The sequence below is a fragment of the Chiloscyllium plagiosum genome, chromosome 19 (assembly GCF_004010195.1).
Source record: "Chiloscyllium plagiosum isolate BGI_BamShark_2017 chromosome 19, ASM401019v2, whole genome shotgun sequence".
Lineage (NCBI taxonomy): Eukaryota > Metazoa > Chordata > Chondrichthyes > Orectolobiformes > Hemiscylliidae > Chiloscyllium > Chiloscyllium plagiosum.
The window spans coordinates 52,802,149-52,815,587 of NC_057728.1; positions in this window are offsets into that span (position 1 = coordinate 52,802,149).

Here is a 13,439-nt window from a genome sequence, read left to right on the forward strand (position 1 = left end):
ACTTGTAGATAATAGACACAATAACAGAAATTGCTGGAAAAGCTCAACAGGTCTGGCAGCATCTGCAAAGAGAAATCAGTTAATGTTTCAGGTGCAGTGACCCTTCCTCAGAAGGCCAGACCACCGCACCGAAACATTAACTCTGATTTCTCTTCACAAATACTGCCAGACCTGCTGAGCTTTTCCAGAAACTTCTGTTTTTGTTTCTGATTTACAATATTCGCAGTCCTTTCATTTTCAGTATATAATATGCACTGCTGCTACTGAGTGTCATTGGTGGTGAGAGTGGATACTTGAGGATGTGGTGCTAATCAGGTGGCTGCTTTGTGCTGGTGTCAAGCCTCTCAAATGTTGTTGGAGCTGCATCAGTCCAGGCAAGTGGGGAGTTTTCCATCACACTCCTGACCTGTTTTTTGTAGTTGGTGAATAGGCTTTGGAAAGTCAGGAGGTGAGTTACTTGCTGCAGGATTAGCAGCCTCTGACCAGCTCTTGTGGCTACAATGTATCCAGTTCCGTTTCTGATCAATTGTAACCCACAGAATATTGAGAGGGACATTCAATGATAGATATGTCATTTGATGCCAAGGAGAAATGATTAAATTCTCTCTTGTTGGAGATGGTCCTTACCTGTCACTGGTATGGCATGAATGTTATTTTCCAAATATCAGTCTAGGCCTGGATACTGACCAGGTCTTGCTGCACTTGACCGTGGATTGCTTTAGTATCTGAGGAGTTATGAACATTGTGCAGCCATCAGTGGACATCCGCACTTCTGACCTTATCATGGTAGGTCATTGATGAAACAGCTGAAGATGGTTGGGCCTATTTTCAAAAATGATTCCCAAAAAAATAATTTTGCTCTCTAAATGGATTTCCCATTTCTTTAACTTGGCAGAGATTGCAAGTTCAAAACACATGAATAGAAATTTAGTTAATTGTCTTCCAGCAATTAGCTACTTTTGGGTGATAAATGTGATCCCTTTGAAACTTTATTGCTGATGAAAAGATACTTTGGTTGAATTTTCTTTTCTTGCCCTCAATTTGCAATAAATACCAATGTAAAGGAGAACAACATTTTAGAAGACTCTAAACGAGAGAGTTGAGGAGTTGAATTTTCTTTGCTGTACCTAGAGTATGATTGAGGAGAAGCCTATCTAGAATTAGAATTGGATTTTATTGTCATGTGCACTCAAGTATAGGAATATATGATTACAGTGGAAAGTGTGCAGAGTCACCATTCTCTCGTGTCATCTTGGTTACAAAACCAGAGCATGTTAAAAAAAAACAGCAGAAATAAAGAAAACCACAAAGTATGGAAAACGTTCTGATGTTTAAGGCCAAGTCTTATCTCCATTAAGGTGGAGAGTTGGCCATGCTAAATTGCCCATAGTGTTCAGGGATGTGTAGGTTAGGTGCATTGGTCAGGGGTATATGTAGAGTAATAGGGTGGGGTAATGGGTCTATGTGGGTTACTCTTCAGAGGGTCGGTGCAGACTTGTTGGGCCAAATGGCCTGTTTCCACCATGTAGGGATTCTGTGATTCTGTGAAATGGAAATTTGCAGGTGATGGAGTTCCCTTGCCTCCTTGGGCAAGATGGAGCATCACTGCACTCAAAATGTTAACTCTGCTTTCTCTCCACAGATGCTGCCGGACCTTATGAGTTTCTCCAGCAATTTCTGTTTATGTCTCAGATTTCCAACATTTGCAATTTGTTGTGTTCTTATCCACTTAGACTTTGTTTTGTTGACTGTTGTGGTAGTGTCCATTCATCCTTTCAGCCTGACAATTGGCTGCAGTTCAGAAGAGAATGTGACTGTGCATATTTTTCTTTCATTTCAAAGCAAACTATGTAGCTCTGGGCAGTTTGAAATCCTGTCTCTGGTCCCAGTGCCAAATAAAACAGTGACTGCTCTAATCCTGTCCAAGGTCTGGTAATAATTACCCAGCAACAACACAACAATGCCAATCGTTAAACAGTCCTTGGCAATGGGCGGTGATCATTATAAGCTCCAGCTGTTCCAGTAGTGGGAATTAAAGTTGGAAAGTTGTAACGAATACCTAAATGACTTGTTTTGTTTAATTCCCCAAGATTGATTAATTTCTGATGGCCCTTTGCACAAATGGGTTTGTTTAAGGTAAGGCCATCAGTGGATGGAAGTGGCTTGGGCAGGCATGACTGTGTTGGAGGAAAGGAACAGTCACCAGAGGTGAACCACCAAGTTGGCTCAAATCCTTCACATCACTAGCTTCAATAACCACTCCAGATGCACTCCGTTTCAATAAATATTTTTGACTAAAAGGCAAGCATAAACACAATGGTTTTGAGGTTCATTTCTGATCATATTTCCAAGACAGAAGTCAAGAGCAATCCTTTATTTGCTGGGGAACAATTTTCAGTCTTGCGTGGAATGTGGTGAAAGAGAGAGGTATTTTGCCACTATTTCTTCTCTAGTCAGCATTTCTTGGGCTAATTGCCTGACTTCACATTCTGATAGTGGGGTGGGTTATTCATCAGTCTGTCTGAGTCAGAGGACACTGAGGTCAAGTCCCACTTCAGAGTCTCAAACATCAATTGCCATTGTGAGTGAAGTGCCGAGGGAGTGCTGCAGTCTCAGAGGTGTTGTCTTTTGGATGAAGCAGTCCTCTATTAAAAAAAAACATGTGCTGAAATTAAAACTTCAAAATATTCATAAATATTTTGGCGTTCTGGTGCATTGACATGACATCATAAAAAGTCAGATAGACACCTCTGCCTCATACAGCATTATGACTTCCACAGTCTTGTGCAAATTGGCTCATTACAGGGACCCAGAAATAAATGTGACTTTAATGCTTTATGATAGCATCATACTTGTGCTGAGAAGACAAAATACTCTGTGAGTCTTGTGCTATAAAACAGATGAAAATCTGGCATTCCAGATCATAGACAGCAAGCAAGAAGTACTCATCTCAGCCAGATCAAGTTGAGGCTTGGACTAGTAACCCTTCATGTTTCTAAAGAGACTTGCAACCCGTCACATCTGTCAAGACTCACTGTGGTGAAGTGCTGGAAATCAAGTCCCACGAGACTTCACAAATATGACACGGTTTAAACAAACCATCCAAAGTTGCCAATTTACCTGACTGATAAAGGTTAAACCAGATGAAAAGAGAATATTCATTAGGTTTCTGTACTTCACAGGAAAAGTTATTTATTGCAGATTGTTTTTAATTGGTGGAAGAAACATAAATTACTAACTTGTAACACTATATAACCTAAATTCCCATAAACAAGGACACAGACATAAAAGAGACAAGACAAACATAAATATTACCAGTGGAGAAGGAATGAAAGAAAAATTCAGTGTAGCACAGTTCTGGCAGGAGTCTGGAAAGATGTCAGTGAGATGTTTTCCTTTAGTTACCTTCTGAGTCCTTTTGACTTTTGATGACACAAACGTATGGATTGATTCTCAACCTTTCAGGTCCCCATTGAGGATTTAAATTTCAGCATCTCCGCAGGTGTGTCTCCTTTTCTCCTTTCAAAAAATGACTTTGCAGAGGGAGTATTCAGCTGTTTGGGATTTTCTTACTCCCACACTCACACTGGGGAGAGCAAGGAGGAGGTTGACTCTTTCACAAGCTGGACGTGGCTGTTGTATTTTCCAAAAACCAAGCTGCAGCCACTCTCCCAGAAACCAATCTAGAAACTGATACTATACCGAGTATTCCTGAGCATACACAACTGGTACCGAATGAAAACCAATCAACTGCCTGTAACCAGGCAAACCTGTTCCTGGACATACACCACTGAGTTGAAGTGTCAAGTATCTTCCTCCATTGTTTGAATAAGGTAACATTGTAGACACAACGTGTTCATATAACTTGTTTTTTATATTCATTCATGGGATGAGGACGTTGTTGACTAGGCCAACATTTATTACCCATCCCTAATTGCTGAGAGGACAGTTTAAGAGTCAACCACATTGCTGTGGATCTGGAGTCACATGTAGGCCTGACCAGGTAAGAATATCGGTTTCTCCCACTAAAGGACATTAGCAAACTTAGATGGGTTTTTCTGACAATTTATTCATGGCCATCATTAGACTCCATTCCAGATTTTTTGTTACTGAATTCAAATTCCACCCTCTGCCATGGCTGGATTCAAACCTGTGTCCCCAAAACATTACCTGGGTCTCTGGATTAACAGTCTAGCGAGAATGCCACTAGGCACATCACCTCCCTAGCTACATCTTCTTCAGTAATCCCTTGGATTAAAGCAATATCTTTTTCCATTTTTAAGTATACAGTCCAAAAAGATTAAAGTAGTCTTTGCACAGCACACTTAGCTATTGACTGTGGAACAAATCCTAGGGATGTCTTTACAGGGTTAGGTTGTCTTCCAGGAGAATATCATTTCCAGTTACATGAGAGTGTAAGACCAATTGACATCTGCTGAGGAAGGTTTGAGCTGCTCTCAGGGCCAGATTGAAAGACAAGATCAAAGAGCTGGAAAAGAATGGCGTAGTTAAGAAAGTGACATTCCTACAGGGTGGATAAGCAGCACAGAGACAATCTGGAGACTGAAGAGTATACATTGACCAAAGGAATCTAGTGCTAAAGAGATCTCATGCCTATTTTGCCAGCCGTACAAAGAAAGAAAGGCAAAAGTCCTCACAATCTGAGAATGCGAAGGATGTTTACTTGCAATTAAAGCTGGATGAAAGCAATAGCTTTCTAATTACATTCTGAATGTCCTTTGGGAGATCAAGTTGGTTGCACATACTGTTGGCATAACCATAGTTCCAGATGAATATACAAACTTCCAATACAATGCATAAAGAACTGTGGATGCTGGAGATCTGAAACATACAAATATAGAAATTGCTGGAAAAACTGAGCATGTCTGGCAGCATCTGTGGAAGGAAAGCAGAGTTAATGCCTTGAGTCTACTCACCCTTCAGAACTGAAGAGATTTCTGTTTTTGTTTGATACAAATTTCCAAATTAGAAGCAGGATGAAGCTATTCAATCCCTCGAGACTGCTCCATCAATCAGTATTTTTATGGCTGAGCTGATTATGGTCTCAAATCGATATTCTTCCCTATCCTGATAATCTCTCACCCCCTCGTTTAACAAAAATTCATCCACTTTCGTCTTCAAAATACTCAATCACCTTACTTTCACCATCTTCTGAGAAAGAGAGTTCCAAAGGGTCATGATACTCGAAGAGAAATCATTTCACTCCATCTTGTTTTAAATGGATGATCCTGGTTTTTGAATAGTGACTCCTCGTTCTAGATGTTCAGCTGTCCCAATGGTGAAAGCAGAGTAAAGTACAAGTGTGTGAAATCTCCACGACCCAATTTGCAGCAGCAGCTTGTTGTGCTTTGGAAGTCATCGTTAACAGGGACATTAAGTTGAACAGACAAGCGTCTTGTTCAAATAAGGTGAACTAACCAACTTATACAACTCTCCACGTGCTGCAAGAAGTCGTGATATAAGTATAACTCGTGAGGATCAAGCACACATTTGGACATTGAGTATTGGGTAGATGAGATGAATTGACAGCCCAAGATAGCATCTTGTACTAAGATATTAGTGCCATTAATCCTGAGGAGTTTAGAGAAGAGATGCTAAAGCAAATCCAGTCAAGCCACCAGGGAATCAGATCAAGTCTTAGGAAGGAAAGATTTGTGCTCTGCTGGTCAAACATGAGCAACAAGATCAAGGACCACATAAGAAAGTACAGTGCCTGTAATGAGTACAGTGCTAAGCAAGTTGAAGAGCCACTGATGACACATGACATCCAGACAGACTATAGATGAAACTGGCAGGAACTGAACAATGAGCATAATATCAGCTGTTGGAGGGGATTCTGAGAAATAGGATCGACAAGCATTTGCAAAGGAAGGGCTGATTAGTGGTAGCACGGCTTTGTGCTTGGGAAATTGTTTTTCAAGAGGTGACCAAGAAGATAGATGAAGCAGAGCAGTAGACATTGTCTACATGGTCATTAGCAAGGCCTTTGACAAGGTTCGTCACGGTAAGGTTAGATCACATGGGATCCAGGAAGAGCTCGCCAATTGGGTACAAAATTGGCTTGACAATAGGAGGCAGAGAGTGGTGATAGAGGTCTGTGACCAAGGATTAGTGCTGGGTCCGCTGTTGTTCATAATTTATATAAATGATTTGGATGAGGATACAAGAGGCATGATGAGTAGGTTTGCAGGTGACACCAAAATTGGTGGTATAAAGGACAGTGAAGCAGGTTATCTAAGTGTACAATGAGATCTTGGTCAACTAGGCCATTGGACAGAGTAATTGCTGATGGAGTTTAATCAGGTAAATGTGAAGGCAGGATTTAAACAGTTAACGGTAAAGCCCTGGTGAATATTGTCTAGCAGGGAGACCTAGGGGTGCAGGTATATGGTTCCTTGAAAGTGGCATCACTGGTAGACAGAGTGGTGAATAAGACATTAGGCATGTTTGCCTTCACTGATCAGAATACTGAGTTTAAGAGTTGGGATGTCATGTCACAGATATACAAGATATTGGTAAAGCCATGTTTGGAGTACTGTGTACAAGTGTGATCATTCTACTATAGGAAAAATATTATTAAACTGAAAATTGTGCAAAAAAAGATTTACAAGGATGTTCTCGAAACTGGAATGTTTGAGTTATAAGGAGAGGCGAGACAGGGTGTTTTATTAACCTAGAGTGTAAGGAGGTTGAAGGGTGACCTTATCAGGTTTATAATCAGGTTGATGTCACAAGGAATTAAGGGCTATGGGGAGAATGCGGGTAAGTGGAGTTGAAATGCCCATCAGCCATGATTGAATGGCAGAGTGGACTCGATGGGCCGAATGGCCTTACTTCCGCTCCGATGTCTTATGGTCTTATGGTCTTATAAAATCATGAAGAATATGGATAAGGTGAATATCTAAGATCTCTTCCCTAGAGTGTGGTGCATGTATGGAATGAGCTGCCAGAGGAAGTAGTGGAGTGGGTACAATTACAACATTTAAAGACATTTGGACAGGTACATGGATAGGAAATGTTTAGAGGGATATAGACCAAATGCAGGCAAATGGGACTAGTTCAGTTTAGGAAACCTGGTTGGAATGGATGAGCAAGACTGAGGGGCCTGTTTCCATGCTGTATAACTCTATGACTATGTTGTCAGTCTAACCTTTCTGATGACTGGGAGGTGGACCAGTTGACTTCAGTGACTGCGGCTGAGATTATCAAATGAAAGGATCATCTCACTTCAGATATTACAGCACTTCTGACAGTGTAATGTGTGACCATGGGCTTCGGTTAATGAATGAAGAATTCAGCTGCTTCATAAATGTCTGGGAAATTCAACACCATCTGTTATCTCCACAATATCCCCAGTCCAATGGAAAGGCTGAGGTGGCAGTGAAAATCAGCAATGTAATCATGAAGAAATCTAGCAAATCCAGCACATTGAGTGGAGAACCACACTTATTGAAGGCAGGGAGAGTAGTCCAGTATAAAGACGAATACCACAATGCACTCAAACTAAGAGCAAAACAGTTCCTGAAGCCAGAAATAGTAACCGATATTAATGACAAAAACAAATTTAAATGACAGAAAGCCAAATTTCATTTTGCTAAATTTCATTTTGACAAAATTGCCAAACCGTTGCTAGAGTTTACCATTGGAGAGCCAGTCAGGGTACAAACCTTCAACACTCTCATCTCACAGCACCAGGAACTTGGGTTCGATTCCAGCCTCGGGCAACTGTCTGTGTGGAGTTTGCACAATTTCCCTGTGTCTGTGTGGGTTTCCTCCGGGTGCTCCAGTTTCCTCCCACAGTCCAAAGATGTGCAGGTTAGGTGAATTGGGCATGTTAAATTGCCCATAGAATTAGGTGCGTTAGTCGGGGGTAAATATGGGGAATGGGTCTCGGTGGGTTACTCTTCAAAGGGTTGGTGTGGACCAGTTGGGCTGAAGGGCCTGTTTCCACACTGTAGGAAACCTAATCTAATCTTATCACAACAAAAATCAATTCAAATCACAACTTTGAATGTGCATACAACAGTTGTTATATCGATCATACATGGTGGAAGTGAATGAGTAGGTGTACAATCACAATTGCAGGCATATTTGTACAACTGGAGAAGGTGTTTCTTCGCTGCAAGCAGCTGTCAGGAAGAGGTCAACTCAATATTTTCACAGTCAAGCATTCGACCCAGAAGTCCACAGCAACCCAACAACTGAAATGGAACAACAGTTGCCATGCAATAACAAATGACATGAGGCTGAAATACCTTTGGAAAGGACCGTCACCCAGATGAACAGCCAACAACAACATGTGTGCATGCCAGTAAGATATCAATGTAATTTAATCACTATGTATGCAATGCATATGCAGAGACTTATACAAATAACAAACAGTTAATGCATAAAACAACCACTGTATATTGGGTAACTTGGGTAATTCAAAATTTATATGATCATGCATGCATTTTCTGCATGTAAAGGGGGATTTGAATTGAAATTGCAGTTGAGTGGAAATGTGCTTCCTGGTCTGCCATAGTCATGTGACATTTACCTTGAGGCATACACACATTCCCCACCCAAATGGTACTTCAAATAAACACTGGCCTGACCAGATGATTACTCTATGAACAAAGAATGGGGATCAATTTTCTTTAAAGTTACTATTTTCTCATGTATATAAAAGGGCAGAATCTTCTGAGTTTGGCAGGCTGCCTGAAATAACATTAAGACAGCTGTGCTGATTTGTGGAGCAAGTCCCACCATGTCTCCCAGCCATCAGGCACCTAGAAGGACACTATGTCAGGAATCAAGTCTCTCCCAACAGGAAGTGGCAGCCAATCAGAGGCCAGCAGGTTTCCCACTTGGCAGTGCCAAATAGGTGGCGATGGCTACTGCCAGGAGACCAAGGACAATGTCCAAGGAGCTAGGACAAGGGTAAATGATTTTTGGAGGGGGCAGAATGCAAATCATTTGTGGGTGTCATGTGGCCAGTCTGGGGGTGGTCAGAGCCAGGGTGGTCAGTTGGTGATCCTTAGTGGCCATCACCCAGCCATATGTACATCATCTCTATAAGCTACTGAGTGCCTTTGATTGAGCCCCCTTACCCCATCATCTGTGGGTCTATAAAGCAGCCTGCACAGTTTCTCCCTCCAGGAAGACTGGTTGTCAACTGACCCACTTCCAACTGGGTGGAAGTAGTCCTTAATTGGTCATTTCGATGGGGCTCAAATATTATTGGGGAGGGAAGGTTTGGTATGGACCTCTTCACACTGAAGTTAGCCTTACCTCCTTCAGGACCAGAAGATTCTGCCTATGAGGTATAAGAAATGTAAAGTGGCACATCTTACAGGCTGTGCAAACTATATACATATGAAGGCCCTACTTCCAGTTACTACTTGACAAAGCTGGCCTGTTTGGAATGCTTACAGAATGGCTGCACACACTGAAAGATAATCTCTCCGTTCTATATGGAGGTTTGCCTGATTGGGAACAGAAGAGGAGATGGACAGGCCTCTCCCACAGTAGAAGATTTAGTAGGAAATATAGCAGGCCTCCTTTTAGAGATGCTATGCCAATCTCACATTGCAAGCCTCACATTCCTGCCTAAAAGCAGCTGCTTAGGGGGCAGGTGGCAACACTGCATGGGTGTACACTGCATCCATATGGAGTAACTCTGAGCTAGAGAGCAGATGAGATGCAAGATTATTTTAAAGAATAGGACCAAGTGGGGACACTGGTCATGGGGAAGGAATCCTGAGGTTCTTTAACTGTCTATTGAAGATTTATTTAAATGTACACAGCCTGCATTAGCTTTATAGTCTCACAGACAAATCTCTCAACACCCAGCACCCACACCACTTGCCTCCACCACAAAGATTAGAATCTTTCACCTAATAACTGTCAAGGAAAATCCTCTTCTGAAGTTATCGTATCAACCAGTTTAAGCTTTTATGATGTCATCTATACACAGAGAGTATCCTGTATTTTATAGAACAGAAAAGCCATGAGGTTATGCTAAAACTTTATAAGTCACTAGCTAGGGTCAGAGGTGGAGAAAATCCACAAGTGGGGGTAGGGAGCGTTAAAAAGAAGTTGCTAAGGGTAGCATTGGAAAGAAGGCTGGAGGAATATTTGAGAGGGGCTGGGGATGTTTTGGCAACTATGGTAGGGACTTATGATGTGGGTTTCTCCTCCAGTAGGATATTTTAACTGATGCAGAACTGCTTATGTTATCCCACAAAATGTAAGAAACAAGGCAAGGATAGCGTGTCATTGTAAGTTCCAAAGGACATAAAATGCAGTTGAATTATTTATACAATATTACATTCGCAGGCACATCTGAATGTCTGGGCTCAGATTAACCTATTTGATTACTGCAAAAGAGAAAGCTTCTTGTAGTGTGTCATGCTTTAAGTTATCTCACTCAAGTATAATGTGAGACACTGACATGTTGACTATGAGATACTGACATAATGACATGAGACATAACCCAAATCCCCCTTTTTCCCAAAGATTAAAGATCCCAACGAGATGGATGTTGTTGTGCATAGGCATGTATTTCAACATAATAATTCTACATGATTGCTGTGTCATACTCTGGTTTGAGCAGAGTTTGGTTCTTTTGCAATGTAGCACCCATGATCAATAAGGATTTCATATGATCTGGACTGGTTGCATACTTTAGAAATCTTTGCTGGTATCAAAGTATTGGTATTTGTTTTTTCCACATTCTGCCAGTGTAGTTTGGTAAATGTTTACTTGCTTGCTTGCTGTGTATCTCTTTCATTCTCCTTTGTCTTTGAAGAGTAATGGTCTGTCTTTTAAAACGGTTAGACAATTCTTTGCTGGGCAATGTTGTTCTCACTTTTCCTCTTAGCATAAATTGTGCTGGAGATGGTAATCTATTGCACGAAAATGCAGGAACGGAATGCAAACATCTTAGAACATAGAACATAGAACACAGAACATTACAGCACAGTACAGGCCCTTTGGCCCTCGATGTTGCGCTGACCTGTCATACCAATTTGAAGCCCATCTAACTTACACTATTCCATGTACATCCATATGCTTGTCCAATAACGACTTAAATGTACTTAAAGTTGGCGAATCTACTACCGTTGCAGGCAAAGCATTCCATACCCTTACTACTTTCAGAATAAAGAAACTACCTCTGACATCTGTCCTATATCTATCACCCCATAATTTAAAGCTATGCCCCCTCGTGCTCGCTGTCACCATACTTGGAAAAAGGGGTGAGCCAAACTGATAAATCTCCCACAATCCCATTCCTCCTCATTTTTTACAATAGCCTACTGTGGGGAACCTTATCAAATGCCTTGCTGAAATCCATATACACCACATCAACCGGTTTACTCTCATCTATAAGGTTTGTGAGCCACGACCTACCTTTCACAAAACCGTGCTGACTATTCCTAATCAAATTATTATTTTCTAGATGATTATAAATCCGATCTCTTATAATCTTTTCCAATACTTTACCAACAACTGAATAAGGCTCACTGGTCTGTAATTACCAAGGTTGTCTCTACTCCCCTTCTTGAACAGGGGAACCACATTTGCTATCTTCCAGTCTTCTGGCACTATTCCTGTAGACAATGACGATTTAAAGATCAATGCCAAATGCTCAGCAATCTCCTCCCTGGCTTCCCAGAGGATCCTAGGATAAATCCCATCCGGCCCAGGGGACTTATCTATTTTCACACTCTGCAGGATTTCTAATACCTCTACCTTGTGAACCTCAATCCCACCTAGTCTGGTAGCCTGTATCTCAGTATTCTCCTTGACAACATTTTTCCTGTCCACCCTGTCTAACCCTCTGATTATCTTGTATGTCTCTATTAAGTCACCTCTCAACTTTCTTCTCTCTAACAAAAACAGCCTCAAGTCCCTCAGCCTTTCCTCTTAAGACCTTCCCTCCATACCAGGCAACATCCTAGTAAATCTCCTCTGTACCCTTTCCAAAGCTTCCACATCCTTCTTATAATGCAGTGACCAGAACTGTACACAATACTCCAAGTGCGGCCGCACCAGAGTTTTGTACAGCTGCAGCATAACCTCATGGTTCTGGAACTCGATCCCTCTATTAATAAAAGCTAAAACACTGTATGTCTTCTTAACTTCCATCTCAACCTGGGTGGCAACTTTCAAGGATCTGTGTACATGTACATCGAGATCTCTCTGCTCATCTACACTACCAAGAATCTTACCATTAGCCCAGTACTTTGCATTCCAGTTACTCCGACCAAAGTGAATCACCTCACATTTGTCCGCATTAAACTCTATTTGCCACCTCTAGGCCCAGCTCTGCAGCTTATCTATGTCCCTCTGTAACCTACAACACCCTTCATCACTATCCACAACTCCACCGACCTTAGTGTTGTTTGCAAATTTACTAAACCACCCTTCTACACCCTCATCCAGGTCATTTATAAAAATGACAAACAGCAGTGGACCCAACACTGACCCTTGCAGTACACCACTAGTAAGTGGACTCCAGGGTGAACATTTCCCATCAACCACCACCCACTGTCTTCTTTCAGCAAGCCTATTACTGAGCCAAACTGCTATATCTCCCACAATCCCATTCCTCCTCATTTTGTACAATAGCCTACTGTGGGGAATATTATCGAATGCCTTGCTGAAATCCATACACACATCAACTGGTTTACTCTCATCTATAAGGTTTGTGAGGCACGACCTACCTTTCACAAAACCGTGCTGACTATTCCCAATCAAATTATTATTTTCTAGATGATTATAAATCCTATCTCTTAGAATCTTTTCCAATACTTTACCAACAACTGAAGTAAGGCTCACTGGTCTGTAATTACCAGGGTTGTCTCTACTCCCCTTCTTGAATAGGGGAACCATATTTGCTATCCTCCAGTCTTCTGGCACTATTCCTTTAGACAATGACAATTTAAAGATCAATGCCGAAGGCTCAGCAATCTCCTCCCTGGCTTCCCAGAGGATCCTAGGATAAATCCCACCTGGCCCAGGGGACTTATCTATTCTCCACTCTGCAGGATTTCTAATACCTCTTCCTTGTGAACCTCAATCCCACCCCCAGTCTAGTAGCCTGTATCTCAGTATTCTTGACAATATTGTCATTTTCTAGAGTGAATACTGTCGAAAAATATTCATTTAGTCCTTCCCCTATCTCCTCTGACTCCACACATAACTTCCCTTTACTATCCTTGATTGGCCCTAATCTTACTCTCATCATTCTTTTATTCCTTAAATACCTATAGAAAGCCTCAGGGTTTACCCTGATCCTATCCGCCAACAACTTCTCATGTCTCCTCCTTGCTCTTCTTTGCTCTCCCTTTAGGTCTTTCCTGGCTATCTTGTAACCCTCAAGCGCCCTAACTGAGCCTTCACATCTCATCCCAACATAAGCCTTCTTCTTC